The 13,452-nt window shown below is 43.3% G+C and overlaps 1 protein-coding gene across 4 annotated transcripts in view; it reads left to right on the top strand.

Moving 5' to 3' along the window:
* The window catches only part of AFF2 (AF4/FMR2 family member 2), a 472,276-nt gene that overhangs the window by 203,857 nt on the left and 254,967 nt on the right, over window positions 1-13,452 (top strand). The window lies entirely within an intron of this gene.

Below are 13,452 nucleotides of genomic sequence, written 5' to 3'. Positions count from 1 at the left end.
GAGTTTGTCCTGAAGCAGTGTTAGTTCAAAATATACAAATATGAAGCCAGATATCAGACTTTTCTCTTAAAGTCCATTTGGACCCAAGTCAATACTTTTTTTGCCTTTCATTGCACCAACCGGTGAGCACTGACTTAGAAGAGTTTCTCTGTAGCAAGAGTTGCTAGAAAGAAAGGAGAATAGCAGCATTTTTCTGTGCTTGCCATATGGGTTTCCTATGTGCCTGAAATAGTTCTGACCCAATTGGTGATGGCAATGTGATCAGAACACTACATAGAAGGTAGGGAAGTGGTGACATTCCAGTAGAGGTGAAACCAGTATGAAGTATTAATCTTCCTTTGTCTCAGTCTCTCATGCAGGGGGACGGGGGAGGGGGAGTTAGAAGTAGAGGAGCTCCTATGACAGGGACTTTCAGATGAATTCTTTCTGAGAATCCAAAATAAAAGAAGCAACACGATTGAGCTGAAACTGGCAGAAATTCATGAACGGGCATTAGGGTTAGTCAATGCTAAAATTGATTAAAATTCGTAAGAAGAATTAGGATTTGGGTATTTTTTAGGCATAAGAGTAGTTTGTATGCCGAATCGAATCACTAGCCCGATTCGGATATGCCCGAAATTCAGGTGAAATCCGAGAAAATTCCCGAGGTCGATTTTATTATTTTTTTGAATTTTTTTGAAATTGTTTTACTGCGTTTTGGCCTGCAGGGGTGCAATTTTAAAGCTAGCAGCACTAAACTTTCAGGATATCATTTGGAGACTGTCACAGTAGTTCTCCCCAAGTTTGGTGCAGTTTGGTTCAGGGGAGCAAAGTTAGTGACCCTCAAAGGGTGCCCCATCTATCATTGAACCAATGGAAGCTAACAGGAGAATGGGGGCTACACTTTTAAGGTCCATAACTTTAGACCCCCTACACCAAACTTTCACTAAACAATGAGTAGTATCATAGGGGACAATTACTTATATGATACACTTCGAAATTCTGGTGACAGTAGCTCTAAAACTGCACCCCTCATAGTCACCCAAACAATTTCCCCAGATTCTGTGCTCTGTAGTGGCTGGCTGGCTCCATTGCAGCCAATGGGAAATTTCTGTGGGAGGGCATGTGAGTGCACATTTCTCATGAGTAAACCACATTAAAACTTTCAGAGTGTCTTCAGGAGAATCTCTTCAGCAGCCTGCATCCAGGTTTGGTGACCGCTGCTTCAAAGGGGTTCAATGTTATGGGTAGGGTCCATCTCCCTTGCCCCATAAGCAAAGTTCCTCAAACCTGGATGGTGTCATCAAAAGACTTTCTCACTGAAGAGATACCCTGAACATTTTGTGACTGTACCTTGATAAATGTACTTACAACCCCTCCACCAAAGAATCCCCATTGACAGCAATGCAGAAGTCACTGCAGGAAAAAAGGAATCTTGGGCAAATTTTAAGGGGTGCCTCTGAGAGCATTTTTAGACATATCAGCACCAAAATATCAGGGGTATCATCAGGAGACTGTCCTGAGTGACACTAAGCTTGAGTGCAGTTTGGTTTAAGGGGGGGTGAGTTATGGACCCTCAAGGTGGTAGCCACCATCTCCTTAGCTCTCATTGGAAACAATGGGGGGATAGAGGCCCCTTTGAGGTCCATAACTTTACCCCCCTAGACCAAACTTAGGCTTGGGGGGTGTCATCAGGACAGTCTCCTGGTAGTACCCTGAAATTTAGTGCCACTAGCTAAAGGAAATTCCGGTTTCATGTTTCAATCGCCTCCTGCACATGAAGCCTGCTGGAGTGAGTGGCCCGGTGAAACCATGGAAGCCAGCATTTAAAGCTAGGTGACGCAAACTTTCAGGGTATCATCAGGAGACTGTCACAGTAGTACCCCAAAGTTTGGTGCAGATTTAATTCAGAGAATAAAATTATGAGACTCTCAAAAAATGTAACTATCCCTATCAGCTACCACTGGAAACAATGGGGGGATAGTTGCACCTTTTGAGGGGTCCATACCTGAACTAAAGCTGCAAACTTGATAGGCAACATCAGGGACAGTCACTGATGATGCCCTGATAATTTGGTGCCGGCCCATCTCAAAATGCGTCCCCTGCAAGGCACCCAAGGTATTTGCCCAAGATTCTTTGTTTATACTGATGACTTAGCTGTATTGCTGTCAATGGGGAATTTACAGTAGAGGGCTGTGAGGTGCACATTTCACAGAGGAATTATGGTCACCGAGAACTTTCCAGGACATCTTCAGGAGAGTCTGCTGGATGACACCATCCAGGTTTTAGGGGAATTTTGCTTCAGGGGTTTTTAATTCTATGGGACCCAAAGGGGTAGGAGTCCATCTCCCACTGCCCTGAAGTAGGAGTTCCCCAAACCTGGATGGTAATCATCCAGAGACTCTCCTGAAGATACCCTGAAAGTTTTGAGTTCATGAAAATGTGCACTCCACGGCCCCTCTATCAGAATTTCCTTATTGACAGCAATGCAGCTAAATCACTGCAAGAACAAAGAATCTTGTGCAGATTTCTGGGGGGTGCCTGCGGGGGGTGCATTTTGTAGATGTATCGGTACGTAGAAATTTCCAGTGTATCATCAGGAGATTGTCCTGATGATACCCTCAAGTTGGTGCAGTTTGGTTTAGGGGGCCAAAGTTATGGACCCTCAAAAGGGTAGCCCTCATCTCCTTAGTTCCCATTGGAAAGAGATAGGAGATAGGGACCCACCTTTTGGGGGTCCATAACTTTGGCCCCTAAACCTCACAAACTTGGAGGGTATCATAAGGGCGATCTCCTGATACCCTGAAATTTTGGTGCTGATATGTTTAGTACTTCTGCAGGCCGAGCAACGTGAAAAACCCCACCAAAAAAAATAAAAGCATGAATTAGGCTGGTGATCGAGATCCCATGGATTCAGTCTGTTTAGGACCGGACAGTTCAGATTCGGCCCCTCCTCGTCCGAATCCGTCCGAATCAGTGCAGATTCGGTAAAAATTCGGATTTGGACTGGCCGAATCTCCAACCCTAGCGGGCATCCTGTAACTGAATGTTCCTTGACTTTGGTGATGAATAAAGCCTTTTCAGAGTGAACAAGCAGTTAGTATTTTACTGGTCTGACCAATATTCTGTCAGATCACCAGTACAAATAGGGCCATGGTGGCGAACCTTTGGCACTCCAGATGTTATGGACTACAATTCCCATCAGCCCCTTCCAGCGTGGCCAATTGGCCATGCTGGCAGGGGATGATGGTAATTGTAGTCCATAACATCTGGAGTGCCAAAGGTTCGCCACCACTGAAATAGGGTGTCCTGTTGGGAAATACCTGGAGATGTAGGGGGTGGAGTCTAACGAGGGCAGGATTTTGGGAGGGGGGATTTCAAAAGGATATAATGACACAGTGTCTGCCTTCCAAAAGTGGCCATTTTCTCCAGGTGAACTGCTCTCAGTTTCCTGGAGATCAGTTGTCATATCAGGAGATCTCCAGCCACCACCTGGAGGCTGACAGCCCTAAGTACAAGGGGCTGACAAACTACAGAAATCCAGATTCTACTCTTAACTCAACATGCTATCACCCATAACCCACCACCATCTTCCCAATTCCGGCCCAGATCCATGCATTTGTTTCTGTTTCCATGCCATGTTCTGGGTTGTCTGAGTTGTCTGAAACCTCAGTAATTTTGCCATCCAAAGTTGAAATCACTCCTGGCCAGATGTGGCATTGTTCTTGATTCTGTTGGGTTCATATTACAAAGACGTCTCTGTGGCACTGCTGTTCAAATGTCCTAAGGTTGTGGACAAAAGCAAAGATGGCTCTAACTGTTGGGTGGTCTACATATTATTTTGCATATTCTTTTTCCTCTTCTCATCTTGAGAGGGTTTGCACAGAGAGAGAAGCATTATGTACAATCCTGCAGTTATCAAAGCTTATATATGTAGCTAGTAGATCTTGGAAGTTACTGCATCTCAAAAGCATATAAAAGTTTTGGAACTTAGTCAGCTACTATTTTATGGATAGCGATGTCACAGATGGCCAGAAATATAGGGAACAGTTGTGGACTTGCCCAGAAAGATCACATAGGATGTTGTGGCACACATAAGACCAAACATGGGCTTTCAGTAGGGTTGCTAGGTTTCCCTGGTCAACACTGGAGGATTGGGGGTGTAGAGTTCACAGCTCCAAACTGGGAAACTCCTGGGGATTTACGGGCAGAGCCTGGTGAGGACAGGAACCTCTGCTGAGTACAATATCATAGTGTCCATCTTCCAAAGCATCTATTTTCTCCAAGGGAACTGATCTCTGTAGTTTGGAGATGAGTTGTCATTCTGGGAGATCTCCACCCTGCACCGGATGACTGATATCCCTACTGACCAGGGACGGGGATGCCTCCTAGCACCAGGCAGGCTGTTCCTTGTCATAGTCACCCACCCAAGAACTGTGGAGCACCCTGCATCCAGCAACTTTTGCCAGCAAAAGCACGGGTCTCCCAGAAGCCAGAAGCTGGGAGAAACTGCAGCGAAATGGCAAGGGGGGCTGGGCAGCAAGAGCTAGCTTCAGCAGTTCCAGGAAAAAGAGTGGCAGTAGCACAGTCCTGGCCAAGCTGCAGTCAGCAGCCCACTGCAGTCTTAGAGAATGGGGCGGGACTGACACAGCTCCAAGCAGGTGACAATGAAGGAGGAGAGCCAGGAAAACTGAAGAGCCAGTCACAGACTGGCAGACATGACAGACAGCTTGCCAGTCACTAGGAAACTGGAGCAGGCAGCTTCTAGGAGGGAGGGAACCTCCTGAGAAATATAAAAGGGAGTCAGGAAAATTGGGAGGTTGGTTGGTATGATTCAGGGGCTTAAGCTTACAGGAGTGCTACCGTGTTTCCCCGAAAATAAGACAGTGTCTTATATTAATTTTTGCTCCCCAAGATGTCTTATTTTCAGGGGATGTCTTATTTTTCCGCTCCACAGCTGCATGCTCTGGTGTTCTGTTCGACGGGCATGCTTCCAAACAAAAACTTTGCTACGTCTTACTTTTGGGGGATGCTTTATATTTAGCACTTCAGCAAAACCTCTACTACGTCTTATTTTCAGAGGATGTCTTATTTTCGGGAAAACAGGGTATTAACTATCTGATGAAAGTAAAATTTATGAACAGAAGCCAGAATCGCATTCTTGTTCCAAAAGGATAGCCGAGCTCTTGTGAGGCAAGGTGGCTGATCCTTCAGGTGTGGCTGGCATCGGGTGCGCTTGTACGTACCTTTCAGTGAAGCATGCAAAGGAGCTAATTCATGTAGGCATGGACATGTGTTTGACCGCTGGTTTATTGCAATTTCTACTGCAAGGAAGCTCTTGACTTCCCCATTTATTTGTTTATAGTTCATCTGGAAATGTGACCACTCCACTGTACAAGGCTGCTTGCTGGTAACCCCCCAGATCCAATCCAGTTTTAAAAATTTCCTTGAGTTTTAAAAGTAATTGTGGAAGAATATATGTTGTTGGTACTGGAACGGCAGTTCCTCAAACCCTCCTCTTTCTCCCACACCTGTATGTGGACTGTGGCTGGTCAAATAGGAAGTTGTGTAAATGTCAAGAAAAGAAGCATGCTGACGTTGGAAACTGCTGCTTGCAATATCACAGTCGTTTTGCCTTGTGAATGTTTGAGTTTCGTCTCTTGTGGTGGCCTTTTCAACAGGTGAAAGAACAGTAGGAGGGTGGGACATTTCTCCTTCTCCCCACATGAGCAAGCATGTAATGGTGCATCAAAAGCCACCTTAAAAAAACCCATAATATGCGTAACTCGTGAATCACTCTTAAGCCATAAAATATGCCATCCATTTGCTGATAATTCGTTTCCTACATATCCCTTGGCCTGCCCTCTACCACCATAAAATAATGTAGACTGGACCATAAAGGTAATTGATGGGAAAATAAATTCAGAGACATCCCAACCCCCCACCCCTTGAATTTGGCTCTCAGTGATTTTCAACACCTATTTAATCCCAGTTCATTGATGCAGTCTTGTGTTAAACCTTATCTTGTGCCTGCCAAAGATACAGCTTCTGGGCAGTTGATGTGCAGTTGCCAAGCATTGTGGACCGTCAAATTACCTTTTTAAAAAAACCTTCTTATGTCAGCTTGAGACAGCAAAAACCAAATTTTTGTTTGTTGGTTTTAGCATCTAGCTCATAAGAGTTTTCTTGGCCCTATACCTCTTGGAGGGTTTCTGAAAGAACGGGTGCTGATTAATTATGACTGTACTTCCATAAGTCCCCCCCCCATCTGATCTGTATCTCAGACTTGACATTGTTCTTCAGTACAATTCATTTGGGAAAACCTACAGCACCAGCAGTTCCTAAAAGAGAATGAGTCTCCACCCACCCACCCATCCCCCCACACGCCCTATTGAGTAATCATACAAATGGATTACTCTGTAGGGGGAGTAGCTTTTTTGGAATTATTGCGATGTTATTAATATACTGGTGGGTATGCGCTAGTATATGGGAATGCGCATCGACAGATATAATGAACTGTAGAAAACTGTGGGCATTAATCTTGCCCCAGTCTCTCACACATAAATCGTTGAATATAAAAATGTAGACAACAAAACTTGGGTTTCTGCTGGAAAGTTACAGAGCAAAAGGAAGAGAAGGGAGGAAAGAAATCTCGACTATCCCACGTAAGATTGCAACATTTATTTATTTAGTACATTTATAAGAGTGTCTTTAAAAAAAGAAAAGCTGTTCAAATAAATTTCAACATTAGTTAATACAAGCTGTAGGGCAACAAGGAAAGGCTGGAGCAAAGAACAGTTTGGGACCTGCCCACCCACAACTCTCATTCCAGGGTTCTGCTCATTTTCAGGAGTTTGGACAGACTGGATTGTTCACTCTAAGCTCTGTTCTCCTCAACTGACTCTCAGCTACTGTCAACACTCTGGATATTCCAAAGCATTTTTAGTCACCAGGCTAATTTTTAAGTGTTTCTTTTCCTTCTGGTTAATTTAGTAAGTCATATTTCCAGCATACCATGGAAGTCCCTTAATACTTAAATTATGTATGTAAGTATTGGTAATCAGGTCATAAAATGAAAGTTGTAAAGATTTTTTTTTCTTATTATAGTAAATAGAAAGCTAGTATAAGAGATTTTGATTACTGGATAGTATAGACCCAGGTTCTCCAGGAGACTCTATCAGTTCTCACTGTGCATGGCCAATTGGCTGCTGACAGAGGCTGATAAAATTGTAGTTCTGTACATCTGGAGAGCCTAGGTTCCTACCCCAATGGGAATGTGTGGCATATGATGAAGGTGACATGGGAGTCAAGTAGCTGTTTTTTAAATTTAGGGGGGTGGGTTCGCTGTGGTTATAGTTTGTATTGGGGTTAAGTGTATGGAGGTGACAATATATCTTTTATTATTTCTCTTATTTTTCTTCTTTGTTTACAGTTTTGGTAGGGTGGTTCACCATCTGGTAGTTTTGTAACTATATAAAATTTAAAAAAACCCTTTGCATTAATACTTAGGCACCCTTTCTTTGTCTTTGGGTCTATTTATCTTAATGCAGTGGAGGCCATCCACTGTATAATTTGATGTAGTGATAGTCCATGAAGAATCACCTCATCAAATATCTCTCCCTCCATGATTCTCTCAGCAACTTGAACAACATGATCTCTCTCCTCCTTTTTTCCCCTCTATCCGACACTTATCTGTTCTTAATATTCTGTTTTTTTCTGAAAGTCTAATCAAGATAGACTTGTTTTCTCCAAGTTAATTTAAAAACAGCACAATCCTAAACAGAGAAACATCCTTCAAAGCTTGCTGACTTGGGGGGATTTAGAAAGGGGTAACTCTGCTTAGGATTGCATCGAATATCCTATTTTCCTGTATACCTGAGATTTCTCATATGTACCTTGCCTCATTATTAAACTTGTGTCATCTATACAGCAGTCTACCAGTGATTCACACTGTGGCTGTCTACTATTTTTTGTTTTTGTTTTAATTTTGAAACAGAACCTGCCAGTTCTCCTTGAAACCTAAAGGAACTAACAATGCGTCAATCAAAAGCATTTTGCAGTGCAATACTTAACAGGATGTGTCAGGCCTCTTGGCTCCTCTGGAAGATGGTAGAATCCAAATGGAAAAAAGAAGGGGGCTGTGCCAAAGCAACATGAAGGCAAAGAAACAAATGGTGGAAATGGAAATAAATTCTTCACTAATTTTTGCAAACCCTACTTGTCCCACTTGCAGCTTTGTCAGAAAGGCAAAGAAGAAAAAGAGAACATACGTGTGACATACCAAAAGCTGTGGTCCTGGAGAAAGGCAAAGGAATAAGGTTGTATAGCCTTCTTCCCTTCCCCATTCTGAAGCCTGGGGAGACTTACCTGAGACACCCAACAAGATGGTGGAGGGCAAGCCAGTGGAGCTGAAGAGACGAAGCGTCATAGCCTATCAAAGGGGAATTTAAAAGCAGTACCATGACCAGCTTTAAATAATTACTCTGAAAATATGGCGAAAGTGTCTAGCTTTTTGTAGGCTCACAGTTCCCCTCTTTGTTCAAGACATTAACACTTGGTTCTTCTGTCCAGGTTTTCCTTCCTTTTCAAACACAAGCTCAACATCGTATCTGATTTCATTCCTTGCTGCTTACCTCATATCCATCTGTGCTTATCCCTTTTACGCTCTTGCACATACTCCTATGTATGTAGTCTTTCCTGGATTAAAAAAAAATGGTGCCGCAAGAGTTGATTCTTTCCTTGTGCTGCCCTACCGATGTGCAACATCTGTCTTTTTACCTTCTAAGGCCATGGGGAACTTTCTTTTCCACATCTCTTCAAACACTTTATTTTGCCCCACAGCTGATGGTCCTCTCATAAACCTCATGGATGCAATAGGAAAATTACTTAGTGTTGTATGGCAGTGTTACAAAGGGAACAAGGTGGGTTCCAAAGAATTGATGGTATTTGTCAAACAGATGTTGTTCTGTTTTGAATAATAGAATCCATTTGGGAGGCCCTTGAAATCATCCTCATGGAACCAGTAGAAGAATATATAAATATACACACAATTCGACAGGGATGTAGCAGCTGCAAAGCTCCTTCCCTGAGCAATGTACAGAGTAGACGTTACAGATGTTTTAGAATGTCTCAAGTCCTCTTAAACAGACAAGCTGTGGAGATTTTGGCAGCTTCTTACATCTGTGGGTCTTGAATCTATCCCCTGCTGAGTTCTCCAACAACAGAAACCCAAAAACTCAGATCATGAAGTTGCTGAAAAATAGGGTCAGTAGGGTGATTCCTGTTGAGAACATCAAAATCCAGACAGAAATCACCATTGCCTCAGTTCAAAAGAGGCTATTTTTATATTTCATACTCACATAATGTTATACTTATGACAACTAAGACTGTACATCTATTCTGTTCAGATACTATTGGATATGCAGTTAAAATGATTTTTTTTCTTTTAGGATCAAACCAAATACAAACTTTTCATTGGAAGTGATTTTTTAAAAAGCTGCTCTCCTCCTCTCCATTAACCAAAACCAGAGGCATCTGAATTGTTCTTTCCTTATTCTTTAAAAATAGTAGGTAAGCCAAGAGGAGAGAACAAATAAATGTTTTATCCAGTAGTTCAGTGTGCGACAGTACAAGGAAATGCAGGAGATTGACTTATGGCCAACAGTATCCTGTTTATAGCACTGTTAAAGAGTTCCTCAACCTTTTGCTGTCATGGGTTGGGTTCAGTTCAACAAGCTGAGGAGGACCTGACTTCTCACAAACTGGGGGAGTGCTGACCTGGTGAGAAACCACAGTAAGGCTTCACCCCTTGGGGTCTAAGGCTTGCCATGCTGCTCAGATCTTGGAAGCAGTGGATATGACATGAGAAGGCATTCTAATTCCATTTGGGTTCTCAGTGAGTTATAGGAACAAATAAACAGATTTTTTTAATACCAGATCTTGACCCTTTACACACATATGATCTATTTTGCTTTGAACATACATTCTCTTTGGCTTTGTTTCTGTTACACCTTTGTTTCCCCCTTTTCGGCACTCCCCCCCCCCCCCGTCAGATCTGAGGCACCCCATGGTTTCTGACAGTTCTTTAAGTGTGACTTTCGCAGGGAAAGTGGAGATCCCTGTGCATTAACACTTCCTCACATTTTCTCATTCCTCTCTGCCTTTCTTTGCCCACCACATAGTAGTTTATCCTACTCCACCAGCTACCATTTCAGGATTATCAAAAGTAGTGGTGGTGGTAGTAGTAGTAGTAGTAGTAGTAGTAGTAGTAGTAGTAGTAGTAGTAGTTTATTATGGTCTTTAGGCCAGCCAATAATTTAAAGTCAGAATACATATAAATACAAATTATCAGAAGATTTGGGGAGATGATCCCCCCCCCCCCGGCTTCCTAAAAAAAATTAACAAAGTTTCGCAGCCAGTATCACTAGGATGTTGTGGGTTTTCCGGGTTGTATGGTTGTGTTCCAGTAGCATTCTCTCTTGATGTTTCGCCTGCATCTGTGGCTGGCATCTTCAGAGGATCAGCCACAGATGCAGCCGAAACATCGGGAGAGAATGCTACTGGAACATGGCCGTACAACCCGAAAAACCCACAACATCCTAGTGATACTGGCTGCGAAACTTTCAACAATTTAAGGCATATTGATGGAACATTAAACCCAGTGCAATTGGCAAGACTCTTGCTGTTTCAGCAACCTATCAATAGGCAAAGTATGTGCCCCCCTCCAAAAGGCAGCAAGCATCCTCCTGAAATGGAGGTGCATGACAACACCAAAGAGGCAGGTAAGCAAAATGGTGAGTTGCCTTGAATAAGGAACCAAAAAATGGGGGGGGGGGGAGAAAATGGTGTAAACAGAAGAACCTCACTGTGAAGCAGTTAGAGAATCAGCTGATTCTCTGCTGCAGAGGAAGTAGTGTGTGCATAAATGGCCTTTGATTTTTTGGAAATGAGATTAAATAAGAAGGATCCTGTTTCTTGGCAGCTCTGCCACAAAGGGCCTCAGGTTGGGAGCCCTGCTTAAGCCTGAGAGCAAATGTTCTCTGTTTTCTTCTTCTATCAATTTATATGATTGTTCTCCACCTTCAATTTGGTAGGTTTGATTATAAGTTGTGATTTCTTTACATGCTATGTACATGTTTCTTGGGCATACCATTTTCTGTCTAGTACATATTTATGCTACCCTTCCTTCAAGGAACTCATAAGGACTTATATGGTTTTATATGCACAACAACCTTGAGATGTAGGTTAGGCTGAAAGGCTGTTCTACGACTACTAGCAAGCTGTATAAGATGGGGATACAAACTGGATTCTTTCAGTGTGGCACTTTGAACCACTGCATCCTACTGCTGTTTTACAATGTATTTATAATTTGTAATGCCATTTTATTGATGCACAAATCACATTTGATAAGCACTTGCATCTTATGGAAGAAATTGTGTGCAAGGAAACTGCAAGTGGTATGAAAATTAAAAAAAATGTAAGGCTGTTTCCGCACGATGTCTGATAACGACGGCCTGGGGCGGTAAAACTCACTTCCAGACCGGCCAAGCTGCAGCAGCGGCGACCTGACTCCGCTTCCCTCCCCCCAGGGCGGCGTCAGGCCGCTTCTTAAACAACAACCCTTTAAAGGGTTGGGTTGTTGGGGAGGAAAGGCGTCTTCTCGAAGCGGCGGCGCGATGCGAACCAGCGTCACTACTGGAAGAAGCTGTCTCCGTCTTCTTCGACTCATGATACCTTATCGTCGCCTTCGCGTTGGTTATCGCAGAGTCCCTCGCCTTCACACCGTCCCTCCGACCTCCAGGGGTCTGGAGGGCAGCGTGGGCGTGGGCTTAGACGGGCCAGCAGGCGAATTTCGCACGAGGACATCGTGGAGTCGGATGGAGGAGTGGGGAAGAGGCGGCTCGACGCGAGTCAGCCTCCCCGGCGGGCGTGCCTCTGAAGCAGCCTGCCTCGCGACGCTTGCATGCGCAAGCGTAGTTGAAGCCGCCCCACGCCGCCAGAACTCTTGGCGGCGTGGGGGCGCGAGGTGGCCGTGCGGAAACGGCCTATGTTTGATATATCCATGGGGAAAAGCAAAATTAAAGTGGGGGGTTAAAATCAAAATGGGGGGATGAGAACTTTAAAATAATCTCAAAACCATCCTTGCTGCAAAGATATCTTTCTCACAGACTGAGGTGTCAGGCTGAAAATCCACACAAGCCGAAGATTGTGTTCTTAGTATTACCCTATCCAGCTCCAATGTGACCATCAATAAACTGTAGGGCAGCTGGCCATATGAGGCTTCCGCAAATCAGCTGACTACCAGGCTCCTGGGGCATGATTGGGCAATTAGAATGGCAAGGAGAAATGACTGCGCCCAACACAGTAGGTGTTTTTCCCCTTGAATTCAGACCATGACAGTGCCACAAAAGGGCGAGCTGACACCCTTTGTTTCCACTGGCCAGATCTAAATTGAGCCATCCTGGCCAATGTCACTAGGAGTTAACTAAGCTTTCCTCCAGGGCAACAGCCTGCCAGGAACTTTCCCAATAAGTTAAAGGACCAATCCACCTCTGGCTGGCTAGTTCACAAAATGCTCAGCTTCCCAGATGACTGCATCTCAGTTTTCTATCATGTGTGGCCTTGTTTCATTTGTGGGCAACAGGTTTAACCTTAAACACATTACAAGAAGCAAGGATCCAGCCTAGTAAAAGTTGAATTACCCAGGTTTGTTTAAAATAAAAAGTCACCAAATGTAAATCCTTAAGGGTGATTACTTGGCTTTATGATTAGTTTTTCCCCACTCGGGGGAAATTTCTCTAATAATTTCGACAAAGGCTCCCTGCTTGTTTATATCGCTCGGCTGTCGTTTTCATTAACAGCAAATTGTTCGGTATGATGCTAAACTGAACTATATTAGATCAGCTAGAAATCTTTGCAAGCTCTCAAAGGCTGGCCATTATATATTCAAAACAGGGACCTAATGTTTCAGAGTTTCATATTCTACTATAATTATATGGTTCAATGCAAGTGATTATATCTCTTCTTCAGTATCAGACTGAAAAGTTTTGGTTTGCTGGCTTCCTCGTAATTTACTGCCTAGGCATAATAGGCCAGCCTGGTGGGAAAAAAAGATGATAAATGATGCTGGTGAGGATTCATAGATTTATTAAATTTCTATCAAACTGTGTAGCAAAAAAAAAATCTGCTTAAGTTAGGAATAGGCTCAAAATTTTTTAATCAAAATTCATGAGTCCTAGTATTTGGTTCAGTAGGTCTGAGGAAGGCTTGAATTGGAGACTGATTAAAGAAAATAAAAGGTTTATTTGAAGTAATTTTTCAATGACGGCTTTTAATTGGATGTTAAATCAAATTCTTATCTGCCTTTCTGCAGATAGCACATTATATAAAATACGGTTAGGGGCTTTACCACTGTAACTGATATACAGAATAACAATTGACTTTTCACTTCACACTGAGAGGAGAGAAGGGCAC

Source organism: Sphaerodactylus townsendi, linkage group LG13 (assembly GCF_021028975.2).
Source record: "Sphaerodactylus townsendi isolate TG3544 linkage group LG13, MPM_Stown_v2.3, whole genome shotgun sequence".
Lineage (NCBI taxonomy): Eukaryota > Metazoa > Chordata > Lepidosauria > Squamata > Sphaerodactylidae > Sphaerodactylus > Sphaerodactylus townsendi.
The sequence above is the reverse complement of the archived record's forward strand: the minus strand, read 5'-3'. Positions and strand labels throughout refer to the sequence as shown.